Below are 15,670 nucleotides of genomic sequence, written 5' to 3'. Positions count from 1 at the left end.
CACGGCCGCCATATAGCCGCTTGCCGGGGAAAAAACCGCGAAGAAACGCGCTATGGCAAAGGAGCAAACTCGAGGAGCCCCGTTCTGCGCGCTCCTCCTCCTCCGCCGTCCTCCCTCCTCTCGGCCTCTCTCCGCTCCTCCCCGAGGCTGAGTGTGCGACGCGGGCCGCCGGCCATCTTTGCCCGCGTCCCCGCCAGACGGGAGCCTGGACGCCCGGCCGGCCGCGTGTCCGTCTCCGCTTCGGGCTCACGGCCCGGCCCGCGCGGGGCGCCCGTCGGCCGGCGGTCGCGCCTGGCCTCCCGCTGCCGAGGGCGGCGGCAGAGGCGGATGCGACGGACGGACAGTCCGCAGGGACGGACGGACGGACGCCAGGCTCCGGAGACTCGCCCCAAACGAAACAAGAGGCTGCGCCGCGCGGCACGAGCTGCATTCGGGGGCGGCAAACGAAACCGCCAACAACGGCGTCTCCCTTCGGGAGAACAAGCTCCCCGGTGAGTTCGAGCAGCAGCTGCACGGCCCTGACCTCACTTTTCGCGGGGCGGGGGGCGAAGGAGAGGCGCCTTGCCGGGTCCCCGCCCCCCCCGGCCATGCGGGCCGCGGCCACCGGCAGGAAGTGGGCCCGGCGCCCGCCGGAAACGGAGGCAAGGCGCGCCCCCAGCGTGTGTCGTCAGCTTGCGATGGGGGAACGAGGACGCCGGGAAAGGCCGCGCCGGAGGCCCCTGCGGCAGCGGGGCGAGCAGGCGCCGCGGGCTCCGGGCTCGACCGAGTGACGCGCCCCCCACGCGCCGCCCGCGTTCCCCGTGCGCTCGTTGCTCCCTGCCCGCGCTCCCTCTTCTCTCGGTCACACGCGCACACACTCTCACACTCACTCGCACACCCCTCACGCTCTCTCACAGCCACACTCACACACCCCTCATGCTCTCTCACACAGTCACACCTCACACACTCACACACCCTGTCACACACATACACTCACACGCACACTCTCACACTCACTCGCACACCCCTCACGCTCTCACACACAGTCACACCTCACACTCTCACACACCCGGTCACTCACACACGTTCTGATGCACATGTACTCACACACTCTGACACACTCACACATGCACACACACCCCCTCACAAGTCACACCTCACACACTCTCACAACCCTGTCACACACATACACTCACACGCACACTCACACGCACGCACACTCGCACACTCACTCACACACCCCTCACGCTCTCACACACCGTCACACACACACGTTCTCCTGCACATGTACTCACACACTCTGACACACACATGCACACACTCTCACACATACCCCCTCATGCTCTCTCACACAGTCACACCTCACACACTCTCACAACCCTGTCACACACATATACTCACACTCACACGCACACTCTCACACTCACTCGCACACCCCTCACGCTCTCACACACAGTCACACCTCACACACTCTCACAACCCTGTCACACACATATACTCACACTCACACGCACACTCACACGCACACTCTCACACTCACTCGCACACCCCTCACGCTCTCACACACAGTCACACCTCACACACTCTCACAACCCTGTCACACACATATACTCACACTCACACGCACACTCACACGCACACTCTCACACTCACTCGCACACCCCTCACGCTCTCACACACAGTCACACCTCACACACTCTCACAACCCTGTCACACACATATACTCACACGCACACTCACACGCACACTCTCACACTCACTCGCACACCCCTCACGCTCTCACACACAGTCACACCTCACACACTCTCACAACCCTGTCACACACATATACTCACACTCACGCACACTCACACGCACACTCGCACACCCCTCACGCTCTCACACACAGTCACACCTCACACACTCTCACAACCCTGTCACTCACATATACTCACACTCACATGCACACTCACCCACACACTCTCACACTCACACCCTCACGCTCTCTCACACACAGTCACACCTCACACACACACACCCTGTCACTCACACACGTTCTCATGCACATGTACTCACACACTCTGACACACACACGCACACAACCCTCACGTTCTCTCTCACACACATACCCTGTCACTCACACACATATACTCACACTCACACGCACACACACACTCTCACACTCACATACACCCTCACGCTCTCACACAGTCACACCTGACACACACTCACACACCCTGTCACTCACACACGTTCTCATGCACATGTACTCACACATTGACACACTCACACATGCACACACTCTCACACTCACTCACACACACCCTCACGTTCTCTCACACACAGTCACATACTCTCTTACAACCTACAAACTCTCACTCACACCCTCTCTCACTCTCAGACACTTACACTCATATGCTTGTTCTCTCAAACACACTCTCTCACATACACAAACTCTCACACCCTCACTCACTCACTATCACACACTCACGCTCTCACACGTACTTGCACACACACACACACACGGCTGCCATTTCCCTCCCCGAGTTTCGACAGCAGCAGGCTGGCTGGCAGGCTCTGAGTCTGCAGCAGTCTGCAATGTCCTTTGATGCAAAAGTGACCTTGGTGGCATGGTTTCCTCCCGCTGGGCGTGTTGGGCGCTGCAGACAGTGCCGTGCACAGGAAGTTAGCTTTGCAGAGGTTTTGGAGAGTGGAATACTGGCTCACAGCACTGGGTCTCGGGGCTCTGGACTCCGCTGCCACGGAAACCCCCAGGGAGTCTGCAAGCTCGTGGCATTCTGCCAACGCAGAGTCAGAGCCAGGGGCCACCGAAGAGACAGTAGCGAAGTGAGAACTGGAACTCTCTTAGATTGCAGCTTTTGGGACACACACACACGAGTCACACAATTTCCAACATTTCCATGCATAATAGCCACTATTGTAAAAAATGACTCTACTATTCCATGAACTTAGCTCCTAAACCTTAAAATTCATAAATTACATACTCAAATTTTTTTCAAAGATGCTAATTACAGGGGAAAAAGGGATTATTTAGTATTCAGTCACATAGAAAAATAGCATAATACTTAGAATGGTTTTGAAAAAGTCACGGGAGTAAGAGCCTATGGAATATAGTGAATGGTATTGAGATAGTGCTCTGTGGGGACAGAGGGTTGTGGTGAGCGGAGCTTAACGTGTGGACATGTCGAATCACTACCAGTGAACCTGAAACTAATGTAAACATCGTGTGTCCACTACACTCAAATAAAAAGAAAATTTAAACTTAAAAATAAATCAAGTAAAAACTGAGGATAAAAAAAAACAAAACTAGGGGTGCCTGGCGGGCTCAGTCAGTAGAACGTGCGACTCTTGATCTCGGGGTCATGAGTTCGAGCCCCATATTGGGTGTAGAGATTACTTAAAAACATAAAAAGAAATAAAAAAATTTTTAAAAGAATGAAAAAACACTAATAAAAGATTTGTCATATACTAAAGCAGAGAAGACAAAGAAAATTTAACATGATTCTATTTTTTTTCTTTTAATGAAAGACTTGAGGCAGCTCATTGGGCAGTAGCCTTTCCAATAGCCTTGCAGAAGTAAGCAAACAAGCCAATAAAGCAGATCTACAACTAGGCTTCAAAAAAATACTCCTAATACTTTTACTGGGCACCTCGTCACGGAAGACTATTTTCCTGTAAGTAGTGCAGTTGGGATGAAAATCTGAGTGTTGGTTGCCAGGGACAAAACACAGCTCCTGAAGGTAGAAGCTCGTTTCCTCGGCAGAGAACTGCAAGTGCTGTCAGCCGAGGGAGCAGGGCTGAGGCCCGCGGGCCATCAGCCGAGCCGGGCCGCTGTCTGGGTGCCGCTCTCGGGCGACCGGGAGCCTCCCCTGCGGGCCCCGGTGAAACCAGCTGCGGCAGCCCGCACGGAGGGTCAGGGTCTCTGGCGGGTCGTGAACTTGCCCGGGCTGGGTGGCCCAGCAGGCACTGGCTGGGGCCCGACTGCGGAGCGCTGCGTTAAAGGTCGTGTGCGCTAAAGCAGGAGGGTGGGCTGCGTGGGGGAGGCCGGCTGGGAGCTGCTCTCTTTCTCTGGGCTCGGCTCGGGGCGGACCATCACCAAGCACTGGCCGGGAGCCAGGCTGTTCCGGGGGCATGTACTTTGCGCTCTCATCTTTCCTTTGCGCCAGCCGGCCTGTGCCCTCCGTGTTGCTGGGAGCTCAGGATGGTTTGACCACACCCGGCCTGGGCACCTATGTGCACGCTCCCACCCTGGACGAGGTGAAGCTTGGAGCCCAATGACGTTGTGTGGCCTGGACCTGCCTCTCCAGCAGGCACCCCTCCAGCGCACAAGGGTGGTCTTCAACTTAGTGCAAAGAACAACGTCCTGGGCAGGGACCCAGGCCCTGACCTCCCGTGCCCTCACGCTGCGTGGGGGTCTGGCGCCGGCTCCTCTGGGCAGGACCCTGTCCACACTTCAGGGGTTTCCCACGCTGAGACCTTGCACCGGAAGCCTGCAGCCCCCCGGGGGGAGAGTGTGTGCGCTGGTAGGCAGCCCCCCCCTGCAGCACGGCTCAGCCAGGCCTGGACAGAAGCTAGTGTGGAGCGAGCCCATGACAGAAGCCTGACACACAAGGGAGCTGAAGTCTTCAGTTAGCTTCTGCTAATGCCCTAAACCATGCTTCCCAAAGGTAATGCCTGGAAGCCCCCGTCCGCATGGGGACCACAGCAAAGACCCAGAAGCTCTGCAGTTAGTTCATTGTGAAGCGCCCACCGCAGATGCTGAGGCTTTGCTTGCCCACCACGTGGTTAACTTCTGCCAGGTGCCCCAGGGGCGAATCCCCTAACCCGGGCCACGGTCTGTGTCGGAGTGCTGCCCCCCCTCCCCGGGAGCATTCCGAGGGCTGCTTTACCAGACTGGCTCTTCTCGGGGTCTTTCCCTGCTCCCCAGGCTCTCTGCTCAGGTGCTGCTTTCCCTGAGCGGCCCCTGTGCAGGAGCCGGGGGGAGGGTTCAGCAGGGCCGGCCGGCCGTGCCCGAAGCCTGGGAATGGGGCCCCATTACACAAGAGCTCTTCGGTTCTGCGATCCCCCTTCAGGCATCTGCAGCAGCTGCCTGTTCACAGCGCTCTCGTGTGGATGGACTTACGCACTATTCTGTGAGGTTGGGCTCATGCACCCAAGGAGATGACCCCAAACTAAATAACAAAAATAACCCCGGAGCTATGAACTGGAACAGAAAACACAGGGCCTTTCTAGGCTGGGGGCTGTGACCAGGGCCCCAAATCACACACCTGTGCCCTGATGGGGGCTGGAGGAGAACACAGGTGTCAGAGCAGGAGACAGGTGGGCTTGGTGTCCTGAAGCCTCTGCGGGGGGACAGAAGTGAGGTCACATTACCAGCTGAGGGTGTGCGGTCAGCAATCTAAGAGGAGAGAGGACATTCGAACTGGCCTCTGCATAGAGTGGATTTGGGCAGCAGGAGCTCTAGTTTGGCTGGAGACCATTGACCCAGCCGTTGTGATACCCCCGCTGCGCTGGAGACGGCGGGGTTCGGGGGGTCGACCCAGGGTTGGGCTGTGCTGCAAGTGTCAGCGAGAGAACAATGGGCATCGATAATGGGGCAGAGAACAACGAAGCGATGGGGCCTGGAGTGAGTCCAGGCTGGTGGGGGGAGGACGGGAGGAGCCTGACACAAGGGGTGGAGGCAGAGAGCCAAGGGCCGGCATCGGAAGGGACGCAGTGCAGGATGCAGAGCAGGTGTGGTCTGGGAGGGGACACCTGGTGCAGTGTCAGACCGCAGGTGTCCCAGGTGACAGTGGAAGGGGCATCGGAGTCCTAGGGCAAGAGGCAAGCCGGATGGCCTCTGTGTAGACAGAGCGGCCGACTTGGAGCAGGTGCGGAAGGCCTAGCACCTGACGTGGGAGACCTGAGGCCCGCAGGGGACAGAGACCAGCATGTGTAGCCTCACACTGGAACGTCCCCCGGCCTCAGCCTGAGCAACGTTGGCGTGGTTTGCCGTGGGAGGCAGGGAGCCGCTGGCCCGTGGGGTCCCCACCCGGCCTGTCTTCGAGGGCGGCCAGCCACAGGGCGCTCTCCTTAACCACCGGAATGTGGTGGGGACAGACACCGTCATGGGGCCAGGCTCTCCTGGCAGGACAGGCAGGTGGAGCAAAGATGGAGCTCCTCCTTGGCTCAGCACCCGTCCGAGACCCACAGGCCCCGAACAGAAACCTTCACAGCCTTTAGCGCCGTCACAGGGAGTAAACCCGTCTCCGGACACAATGCGCCTGTGTTCCCGGGAGCCGCCCCGCTCCGCACCGGGCCGGACGGCGGCCAGTCGTCCCCCCGGGCCGTGCTGCGGTCCTGCTGCTCGGCGGCATGGCTTTCCCGGCCAGCCTCGCGCAGCCCCCCCATCGGGCCGACTCCACGGCCAGCCGTCTGGCGAACTCACAGGCGGCCCCGCGGTTTTCTTCATGTGAGGTCTTATTCACTCTCTTCCCCTCAGAATTCAGATTTCGCCTTCCTTAAGTGAGTGGCTTTCACAGCACTAGCTCTCCGGTCAAAATTTGACTCAGAATATTCTATGATTTTTAAAATATTTTCCCCTGTGAAATTGATAGAAATGCCTGAATTTCAGGGATGGGTGTTATACCAATTTCCTGGGGCTGCCATAACCAAATCCCACGGACTAGGTGGCGTCAGCAACAGAAATGTCCCGTCTCACTGTTCTGGGGGCCACACGTCGGGGGGCCAGGCATGGCCAGCTTGGTTCCTTCTGGGGCCAAATCCGTTCCAGGCCTCTGGCTAGCTTCTGGGGTGTGCGGGCGCCTGTGATGCTCTTGGGCTGTGGCGCCATCACCCCGATCTCTGCCTCCTCTCCTCAGGGTGTCCCCATGTGTGTCTGTGTCCAAATCTCCCCGTTTCTCAGGATGCCCATGATACCGAGGCAGAGGCCCACCTTGCCCCTCTACGGCCTCATCTTAATCAAGCTGATCTTCAGTGATCCTATTTCCTAATGAGGTCGCATTCTAGGTGCCCGAAATTTTAGCGGGCACAATTCACCCCATAAACAGTATGATCACATGATAGGTGTCATAGCTTTCCTTTTTAAACTGCAACTTGTGGGTGCCTGGGTGGCTCAGTCGGTTAAGCGACTGCCTTCGGCTCGGGTCATGATCCTGGAGTCCCGGGATCGAGTCCCGCATCGGGCTCCCTGCTCGGCGGGGAGTCTGCTTCTCCCTCTGACCCTCCCTCCTCTCATGCTCTCTCTCTCTGTCTCATTCTCTCTCTTAAAGAAATAAATAAATAAGATCTTTAAAAAAAATAAACTGCAACTTGTTTTTAGCATAAGGTATATCAAGACCTTGGAGCTTCTAGGTGAGCTGGGTTTTCAGCGGCTGGCTTTGTGAAGTGGTGAGGGTACACATGAGATTTGCCTTAGCCATGCTTCCTTTCGTCACGTTTGGACCAGACCACCACGGGCTGAGGCAGGGCTCAGAAGGATGTTTGGGTCCAACATGACCACGCTGGTTTCTTCTCGTAAATCTCTATGACCTTGTTTGAGGCATCGCCACTCCTTCAAAAGAGGGTTCACGTATTTGTTTTAACCCTGTGTGACATCTTCCATGGCTCCGTGCTGAGATGTTCTTCTTCTGAAACCCTGTCTCGGTCACCCTGCAAAAGCCCAGGACTCCTCAGGAAGAAGTTTCCTGAGAGCTCAAGCACTCTCAATAATTGCTTTAAAAGCATAGAGTCAAGCTGACACAAAAGGATTTCAACTACATTGTTTCATTGTCAGATTTAGAACAATTTCATTTAAGATGTTCAAAGTTGCTGGATTACTTGGATTTGGGTAGGAGAAGTAGTGCTGCCTCTAATTTTCTCCATTGGGGGGGGGGGCACCAGCTTATTGGTCATTCTCTCCCCCTCTGACCATCACAATATACACTTGGTGAAACAAATACTCATTGAGCCCCTCGTATGTGCCATGCAGTGTCCTGGTGGGGATGTAAGCAGTGGACAGAGGACACAGATCCCTGGCCTTGTGGATCTCAGTGCTGGTGGAAAGAGATGGTCAGGCAGCCAGATACCTAAGTCAACTGGCTGATGAAACTAACTGTGCCTGGGTAGCACAGTAGGTTGAGAGTCCAACTCTTGGTTTCAGCTCAGGTCATGATCTCAAGGTCATGAGATCAAGCCCCACATCGGGCTCCACGCTCAGTGGGGAGTCTGCTTGAAATTCTCTCTCTCCCTCTGCCCCCCACCATGCTCTCTCTTTTTCTCTCTCTAAAAGAAATAAATCTTTTTAAAAAACCTAAAGTTACACATGAGTAAATTATATCTATGTATATAGCTTGTTACAAAGACAGTATCAGTCATGGGCAGAGATGATCTGCTTACTTGGGAGAAGATGCCTGCACATGCATGTGTATGTACATACATGCACACATGTGCACATCTAACAGTTCAACAATGCCAGTGTGGATGGACTACAAAACCAATACAAGGATTCAGTAGCGGGATGCACAACCAGGGCGTATGTTTCTGCTGTTTGAGAAAAGGACAGCTCTCAGAAGGTGGGGCACAGAGAAAGAATCTATGTTATGTTAACCATCCTTTTTTTAGATGTATTTATTTATTTGAGAGAGAGAGAGAGCACAAGCAGGGGGAGCGGCAGGCAGAGGGAGAGGGAGAAGCAGGCTCGATGCGGGGCTCAATCCCAGGACCCTGGGACCTGAGCCAAAGGCAGACGCTTAACTGACTGAGCCACCCAGGCGCCCAAACGGGGGCTTTCTCTACAGTGGCTCTTCTGCCACGGAAAGGAACAAAGTACTAACTTGGGTGCAGACACCCATGACCGTCGAGACCGTGATGTGGAGTGAAAGACGCTGGACGCAAGACCCCGTGTTGTCTGCTTCCACTCGTGGGAAATGTCGGGAACAGGAAAGTCTGCGGCATCGGTGGGCTAGGACTGCCCTCACAAAATACCGCAGACGGGGGCTTGGCCAGCAGACATTCATGTTCTCAGCGTTCCGGAGGCAGAAGTCCAAGACCAGGGGTGGGCAGGTTGTGGGGACACAGGCTGTCTTCTCCCTGTGTCCCCACAACTTCTCTCTGAGTGTGCCCATCCCTGGGCTCTCTGTGTGTCTACATTTCCCTTTCTTGCTAGGGCACCAGTCAGATCGAAGTAGTGCCCTCCCTAAGGGCCTCATTTTAACCAGATCACCTCTTTAAATTCCCTATTTCCAAATACAGTCACATTCTGAGGAATTGGGGGTCAGGACTTCAATGTATGAACAGTAGAGGGACACAATTCAGCCCCTAGTGCTGGTAGAGAGAGAAAGCGGCTTGGTGGTTGCCAGGGGCTTGGGTGAGGGGAAATCGGGAGGGACTGCGAATGGGTGGGTGGGGGGCTTCTTTTTGGGGTAAAGAAAATTGCCCAACTTGCAAATATGCTAAAAAACCCCCCACTGAACTGCACCCTTTAAAAGGGCATTTTGCAGTATGGGAATTATGTATCTCAGTTAAAAGTCAGTGTTCTGCTGACCTCGGGAAAAGATTAAAGCAGGCACCAGTGGGGAAAGACGGGAGAAACAGGGGCAGAAGCACGAAGCAAGTGTTTTCCTGCAGCTCTCCGGGCCCTCTTGGCTGGTTTCCCGGCCTTGGACAGACACCTGCTCGGGACTCCCTCCTGCCCCGCCCAGCGCCCCTGTTGCTGCTGCGTCCCCCCCTCCACACCTCCCCCCTGCCGTTGCCAGGCTCCCAAATCCGGGAAGGATGAAAGCCAAGAAAGGAACGAGGGCCTCATGGTGGCCGCGGACTGGCCCTGGTGTGGCTTCTGTGGGAGCCACACAGCAGCCTGGGGGCCGTGATTCCTGGTTCTCCGTCACTCCCTGTCTCCTCCCAACCTGTGAAATCATTGTTCCCGTTCTGAGCCAGAGCCCACGGAGCCTGGGAGAGAGAGGCCTTTTGCAGAGCCCCTCCTGGGCTTGCAGCGCCCAGCACAGTGCGGGAGAGCACCCGCCGTGTCCCCCTCTGCCTGCTCAGCCTCTGCGGGTGAGTTTGCACACAGACAAACCCAACGCCACCTCGTCCTTCCTCCCAGCCAGAGCTGTGGGGAAAGACACAAGGCAAAACACGTCTTGGAGTAAAAAGTAGCCTGATCCAAAATTTGATACGCATTTTAAAAAGATGTGTGACGTAGGATGTCACAAATCTTAATTTTAAAGATTTTACTCATTTATTTTTATTCAAGTATAATGGACACACAATGTTATAGTAGTTTCGGGTATACAATAGAGTGATTCAACAGTTCTTTCTTTTAAGATTTTATTTATTTATTTGAGAGAGAGAGAGCGAGTGAGAGGCAGAGGGAGAGGGAGAAGCAGACTCTCCGCTGAGCAGGGAGCCTGACCCGGGACTCGATCCCAGGACCCTGGGATCATGACCTGAGCTGAAGGCAGACACCTACCTAGCCGACTGAGCCACCCAGGCATCCCGTGATTCAACAGTTCTATACATTACTCAGTGTCATCATAAGTGTACTCTTAGTCCCCTTCACCTGTTTCCCCCGTCCTCCCACCCACCTTCCATCTGGTGACCATCAGTCTGTTCTCTACAGTTCAGAGTCTGTTTTGGGGGAAACCTGGGTGGCTCAATCGGTTGAGCGTCCAACTCTTGATTTCAGCTCAGGTCATGATCTCAGGGTCGTGGGATCAAGCCTCACGTCTGGCTCTGCGCTCAGCGGGGATTCTGCTTGAGATTGTCTCCCTCTGCCCCTCCCCTCCTCTAAAAACGTCTGTTTTTGTCTCTTTTTTCTTCTTTCTTATGTTCCTTAAATTGCACATACGAGTGAAATCTGACGCTATTTGTCTTTCTCTGACTGACTTATTTCACTTAGCTTGATACCCTCTAGCTCTAGAAAGATCATCTGAAAAAGCTAATGGAAAGAAGCCCAGTGATAAACATTTTCACCTGCCGAAGACAAAGGAAAAACGCAATATGACACAGCTTGGGGGAACAGGAGTAACCATTTGCATGTGTGTTAAATTGAATTTGGTGGCCTTTACTATTTCTCTATCTGGTGTCCTCTGCTCATATTCTGACGACAGGGTTGTTGTGAGTTAGTGGCAGTAAGTATCAGAGTGCATTTATACTAAAAGTCTATAGTCTGGCAAAATCAAAACTTGGAGAGCATCAAATCACAATTTCTAAACAAAACGTAGAAAAAGGTCACTTTCTTTTACATAATGCATATGAAAAATTCACACAGCTTTTGGTCATCCTTGGTCACAAAAGAGAACATGACAAATCGAAATCAGCCAATAACATGGAAAACCCGTGGACTCCGGGTGCTGTAGATCCTTTTCCTGCTCAGCAGAGATGTGCACGATGCGGTGAGCTGTGGCTCCCTGTCCTACGGCGCCCTCTAGGGGGGAGAAGGGGGAGCAGCGCGGGGGCCAAGGGCCTCTAGGTGCCAACAGCGGCCAGCAGGAGGGCTCCCCTGAAAACCAGACATGCGCCCACGCGTGCCCCGTATTCATTTCAGGCTGTACGAACGCTCTGGGGTCCTCTAAATGCACCCTTAGAATTGAAGGCCGAGAGACTTGAATCCAGAGGAACGAAGGTGTGTCCAACCTTGGTCCTTTGACACCAGGACCCTGGAAGGGGGAGACCCTAGCTCCCTCCCCCAGCGACCACCTGAGCTGGCAGGACATTAGGGCACGGCAGGCAGGCCTGCAGGATTTGGTGGAGTGAATATGAGGCCATCCTAAAGCTTTCCGTCTTCTTTACGGAGGAAGGGCGGGGTCTGCAGCTGAGGCGTGTGGGTAGTTTGAGAACATTGAGAATACCTGTTGCACATATTAAGCAAGCGAACCAGCCAGAGCAAGGTGCGGGTGAGGTTGGGGATCGCAGCTAGAATGCAAAGGTCTGAATCTTGTTGGGACAGGTGCTGACTGCTTGTGTTAGGGTTAGCAAACTGGGTTTGCGGTCTTTACTATTTCTGTTTGTTGTTCTCAGTTCGTATGTTGTGCTGTGTGGCCCCGGCAGCGTCAGTTTGCCTCTCTGTGCTAAGGTTAACACAGCTGTAAATTAGGCTAATAATCATACCTGTATCTTGGGTTCTATAAAACAGAGCTGTGCCTGCCCTCGGGATGCTGACTTCCACGGAAAGGAAGGCTGACGAAGATGGTGATGATGATGATGTTGGAGCCAGTGCAGCCAGGGCTGAGGGGCGGGCTGAGGGGCCTGCCAGAGGGAATCACACACACGGAATTCAGCGCCATCTGCCTCTGTCCTCAGCGGGAGCAGCTGGAAAGAAGCCTGGGCAAAGCCACTAGTTTTTCTAGTGATTCCAAATCTCCAGGCAGCTGGATCCCCAATGAAGCAAAATAAATAACATTCCCCCCTTTTTTGTTCATAAGTTAAGAGATACTAATGGGAGATGCACACATTTTTTAAAAAAGACAAAACCCCCAAATATCAATACGGAAAAAGGATAGGCCCAGCCACCCCTCAGTACCATATGCTCCTCACCCTCTCTGCCCTTGAATCATGAAGCTTCCACACGCAGATGCACACACACAGGAGCCTGCACACGGACACACATGGGCACAGACAAGCACAGATACACACGGGAGCACATGCACATGGACACACATGTGCTCACACGCATAGACACACACAGGAGCATGCACACGGACACACATGGGCTCACATGCACAAATACACACACAGGAGCATGCACACGGACCACATGGGCTCACATGCACAAATACACACACAGGAGCATGCACACGGACACACATGGGCTCACACGCACAGATACACACAGGAGCATGCACACGGACCACATGGGCTCACACGCACAAATACACACAGGAGCATGCACACAGACCACATGGGCTCACACGCACAAATACACACACAGGAGCATGCACACGGACACACATGGGCTCACACGCATAGACACACACAGGAGCATGCACACGGACACACGTGGGCACAAACAAGCACAGATACACACAGGAGCATGTACACGGACACACATGGGCTCACACACAGAGATACACAGGAACACATGCACACGGACACACATGGGCTCACACGCAAAGATACACAGGAGCATGCACACGGACAGACATGGGCTCACACGCACAGATACACACAGGAGCATGCACACGGACACACGTGGGCACAGACAAGCACAGATACACACAGGAACATGCACACGGACACACATGGGCTCACACGCACAGATACACACACAGGAGCATGCACACGGACACACATGGGCACAGAGAAGCACAGATACACACAGGAACATGCACACGGACGCACATGGGCATAGACAAGCACAGATACATACAGGAGCATGCATACGGACACACATGGGCTCACACGCACAAATACACACACAGGAGCATGCACACGGACACACATGGGCTCACATGCATAGACACACACAGGAGCATGCACACGGACACACGTGGGCACAAACAAGCACAGATACACACAGGAACATGTACACAGACACACATGGGCTCACACGCACAGATACACACAGGAGCATGCACACGGACACACGTGGGCACAGACAAGCACAGATACACACAGGAACATGCACACGGACACACATGGGCTCACACGCACAGATACACACACAGGAGCATGTACACGGACACACATGGGCTCACACGCACAGATACACACACAGGAGCATGTACATGGACACACATGGGCTCACACAGAGATACACAGCACAGCACACAGACACACATGGGCTCACACGCACAGATACACACAGGAGCATGCACACAGACCACATGGGCTCACACACAGAGATACACACACAGGAGCACATGCACACGGACCAATGGGCTCACACACAGAGATACACAGGAGCATGCACACCCACACTTGTGATAAGGAAAATCTGCGTCCTAAGATGGCCGACCGAGCCAGCGAGAGCGTCCCAGTCCTGGCCCCGGGGCTCTTCCAGGTTCTTCTCCCTGCTCTGCTTCCCGTGCGCACCAGTCCGGGTCCTCCTCCCTGCCCAGCTTCGCGCACGCGCCCAAAGTGCCAAGTGTGGGGAAGTAGAAGTGTATCAATTGCCCCCTTTGTTTGTGCTCGGGGCTCAGACCTTTGGAGACCACTCTCCTCTGAGCTCGCAACGTTAAATAAACCGCCTGTCCTCTAAGATCTCTGGATGCCGCTTGGTTCTTCCGTCGGGCGATCCAGTCCAGCTTCCATAACACTTGTAGAATAAGAAGACAGTGACAACTGGTGACCAGACACAGCAAAGGCTCGGTGGTAGAGAACAGGGAATCATTCTGAAGCTTAAGAATGAATAGTATCATATACTTTTACTTTTTCATACAGGAGGAGAAACTAAAGGCCTAACCCATAGTCTCAAACAGGTTTGAGAGATTATCTCATCGAACATAGGCGAGATGAGCAAAGATTGCTTTCAGATTAAAAACACTACTTTATTCTAAAGAGTAATAGAAACAAAACTTACCCTCCCCGGGCAACCCCGCTTCTGGCGGCCAATCACAGAGGCAAACCTGCACCAATGTGCACAACATCATTAACTGCAGCCTTGTTTGCCGTAGCACAAGCTGGAAGCAGCCGAAACCTCCCCGAGTGGAGGCCTGGAGTAAAGTGACAGGAAGAAGGAGGAAGGTCTCTGTGCATGGCACAGTAAGATCTCCAAACTATCACATTGGGTGAAAAAAAGCAAGGGTCAGAACAGAATAAAGGAAATGCTGCGTCTTGTGTACTATACATGAGAAGTAAGGAGATATATATATATATATATATCAAAAGAAACAGGAAAGTCGTGGTTAGATGGTCCCCTATAGGGCCACGTGGGGAAGAGCAAGCCTCCTGGGGAAGGGAGACTTTAGTCCTTAAGCCTCTAATCCTCCTTGAGCTTCGAACCATGTAATTATATCACATAATTAACAGGAAAAAAATGCCTAAAATTGAAAACTCTAACGAGTGAAGCTAGCTGTATATCAAATTGACAATGGAGCCACAGACAAAAAAATGTTTAACTCACGGCTCTTTAAAGTAGAGCATTCGTATTATGTACATACTTGTACATGCTCAGTGGAGTATAGTCTAACACAAAAGGAATTACAAGACATCTTAAACTTCACATAGTAATTTGTTGTTAGTAATCATATCAGAATTATTACTTTGGGAGTGCCTGGGTGGTTCAGGCGGTTAAGCGCCCGACTCTTGATTTCGGCTCAGGTCATGATCTCAGGGTCATGGGATCGAGCCCCACGTCTGGCTCTGCGCTCAGCACAGAGACTGCTTGAGATTCTCTCTCTCCTTCGCCTTCTGCCCCTCCCCCCACCCCCACGCTCTAAATAAATAAATAAAATCTTTAAAAAAGAATTATTACTTTGAAGCTATCTTATGCATAGGATAAAAAAAGTAATTTTATTAATGTTCTTATAAATGAAGGATTTTAGTGTGAGAGAGAAAATACAAGTAGACAAATGTCTATGCAAAACCTTCAATGTTACATTTACACTGAAAATACTGATATGAAGTCATGCCTTATTTATTTATTTATTTATTTATTTATTTATTTATTTATTTATTCATTAAAGGATTTTATTTATTTGACAGAGAGAGATACAGCGAGAGAGGGAACACAAGCAGGGAGAGCAGGGGAGGGAGAAGCAGACTTCCTGGGGAG

The 15,670-nt window shown here is 53.1% G+C and overlaps 1 protein-coding gene across 3 annotated transcripts in view; it reads left to right on the top strand.

Moving 5' to 3' along the window:
* Positions 1-13: 13 nt before the first annotated feature.
* Positions 14-15,670, top strand: part of LOC123836817 (uncharacterized) — a 93,511-nt gene continuing 77,854 nt past the window's right edge. For 2 of the 3 annotated variants that reach the window (XR_010413851.1, XM_054505642.2), the window contains exon 1: positions 353-491. The gene's annotated coding sequence lies outside the window, so the exon portion shown is untranslated. Of the gene's footprint in view, positions 492-12,091; positions 14,156-15,670 lie in introns of those variants that run through there. The other variant, XR_010413850.1, reaches the window with a different exon arrangement.

This window comes from Mirounga angustirostris, unplaced genomic scaffold (genome assembly GCF_029215605.1).
Source record: "Mirounga angustirostris isolate CCGP_5_RB_7025 unplaced genomic scaffold, mMirAng1.0.hap1 SCAF_8, whole genome shotgun sequence".
In the NCBI taxonomy this organism is placed as follows: domain Eukaryota; kingdom Metazoa; phylum Chordata; class Mammalia; order Carnivora; family Phocidae; genus Mirounga; species Mirounga angustirostris.
The sequence above is the reverse complement of the archived record's forward strand: the minus strand, read 5'-3'. Positions and strand labels throughout refer to the sequence as shown.